Consider the following 2,052-nt stretch of genomic DNA (forward strand, 5'->3'; position numbering starts at 1 on the left):
CACGGTCGACTATGTGGGAGTCCAGCGACATAGCCATTACGCTAACTGCGGGTTCCCTACAATTTCTTTTTTTTAATCCAATTTGCAGAAGTAACCCTTCTTGACTTACAGAAGTTTTGCCAATTTTTTATTTTTTTAATTTATTAAACTCTCAAGTCATTCTGGTTAGAGTAGGGCTTTCAGCACTGCAATAACCGAACTGGATATTTTAGTCCTTAACTCAGTCCCCAAAATATTGGGCCGTCAGAAAAGTCATGACGTACTTTTCTATGCAAAAACATGTCATGGCTTTTCTGATGGCCCAATAGCACTTGGCAGAGCTCCCCGCACCCTGCCGCTCACAGCATGTGAGCTTATACTTGTTACCCAACCTCTCTGCCACCAATCTTGGGGTCTCCCTCATAGGATTAATGAGTGGGGGACCCCACACAATGCCTGGCACGTGGCAGCCCTTCGGCAGATATTGGGCCCATTTCACTTCCCTTTTTACCTGAGCTGGGCTCCCTGATGCCAGTGAGTGACCCTCGCAACCTCTGAAAGATCCACCAGGTTTACAAATGCTTTGGGGACCTAGAAGGACATGAGGGAGAAGAAGGTGAACATTTGCCAAGTCACCTCGGCTGCCCAAGGGCTCTCTGGAACCCCCAGATGGGCCCAGTTTGGGGTCTGATAGAGCATACTCAACCTCTCCTGAGTTAAATGGGTAAAATCCTTTAGGAGATATTGTTGGGGTTGGTCCAAAGCTGCCAGTCTTACTCGCAGCGCCATCCGAGAAACACATATCTCACCATCTCAGTGGCGGGCACCACCTCATCATGATGTCCACAGAGGAGCAAGATCTTAGGGGTAATGGGATTGCAGACACTCTGATAGAAAAGCTGCCATCCCAGGGGAGCAGAGGGGACGATGAGAGCCACAAAGCTCTGGGATCATCAGAACCTGCATATTCATCATGGTCACTCTAGAGACAGGCCCTGAATGATCTCAAGCCTCCTCCGGTCCATGATTGTCCCAGACTCAGTCAAACAGGGCCTTGGGAAGGAGCAGGGAAATCTCCTCTGTGCCCTTTCTATGGTGTTTTAGAGGGTGAGGAGGCTGCTCCTCTGGAGCTTCTCCTTGCCCCAGGGTCTTGGTCTCTATCTCAGGAGGCCATCTCCCCACCCTGGGGGAGGCCATTGAAAGTAAGCCTGAACCCCACCTGCCCATTGGCTGGGGAGGGCACACCCGAGGAAGACGGAGTCTCACCTTCTCGTGCAGGTGGTCCAGCAGCTGGCTCAGCTGGTCTAGGTTGTCCTCCACGTGGCTCTTCTGTGGGAGGAGAACTGTCTGAGCAAGGGAGGGTGACAGCACGCAAGCTGCCAGGCCCGCCCCTGCCAGGCCAGACAATGGGCAGAGGATCCAGTTTCCAGAGCTTTCTGGCTTTGCCTACCTCCTCTCCCCCATTCTCTGACTTCCTGACCATCATCAACCAAGGGTAAAAAGCAAACTTCCCAAGTGAGACGCGCCATATCGGGAAAGGGCCATGTCGAGGCTAGAGCAAGGTAAGAAAGGCCGGGCACGATTCTGAACCTTGTGTTCAGAATGGGAGACTCATCTGAAACACTGAAGAAAATGAAGTCTCAGGAGAGTTCACAACTATCCCTGGATTTGAGGTCCCCGATGGGCCTTGGAGATTTACACGGTGCTACTTCCCCAGCCCCCTCCCTGCCACCTTCGCTGCAGGCAGGAGCAAATTCCCAGAGAAGAGGGTGAACAGGCCCCTGTCACCCTGAGGATTAAACACCTCTCCTCCCAGCCCTCCTCTTCGTCACAGCTAATGAGAATAAACAAACACAGGCACCTTGAAAATTGACCTTGGTTTATCTTTTCCATGTGAAAAATAAATAAATAAAATTTACAACCAAGATCCCAAGCCCTTGAAAAGTAGCTGTCCCCTGAGGCGACTTGGCTCAGATAGGAAGACAAGAAAGGCCGAGGAACTGTTCTATTTCCTGGGGAGACACTGACTGTAGAGACAGCTGCCAATCACCCAGCTGAATGGCACGGAGCGCA

The 2,052-nt window shown here is 51.4% G+C and overlaps 1 protein-coding gene across 1 annotated transcript in view; it reads right to left on the reverse strand.

Moving 5' to 3' along the window:
- PLB1 (phospholipase B1) overlaps positions 1-1,303 on the reverse strand; it is a 110,979-nt gene extending 109,676 nt beyond the window's left edge. Inside the window, exons 1-2 of the mRNA XM_014593142.1 lie at positions 1,246-1,303; positions 491-570 (exon numbers count right to left, since the gene is read on the reverse strand). The gene's annotated coding sequence lies outside the window, so the exon portion shown is untranslated. The remainder of the gene's footprint in view (positions 1-490; positions 571-1,245) is intronic.
- Between the last annotated feature and the right edge of the window lie 749 nt (positions 1,304-2,052).

Source organism: Tupaia chinensis, unplaced genomic scaffold (genome assembly GCF_000334495.1).
Source record: "Tupaia chinensis unplaced genomic scaffold, TupChi_1.0 Scaffold139757_1, whole genome shotgun sequence".
Lineage (NCBI taxonomy): Eukaryota > Metazoa > Chordata > Mammalia > Scandentia > Tupaiidae > Tupaia > Tupaia belangeri.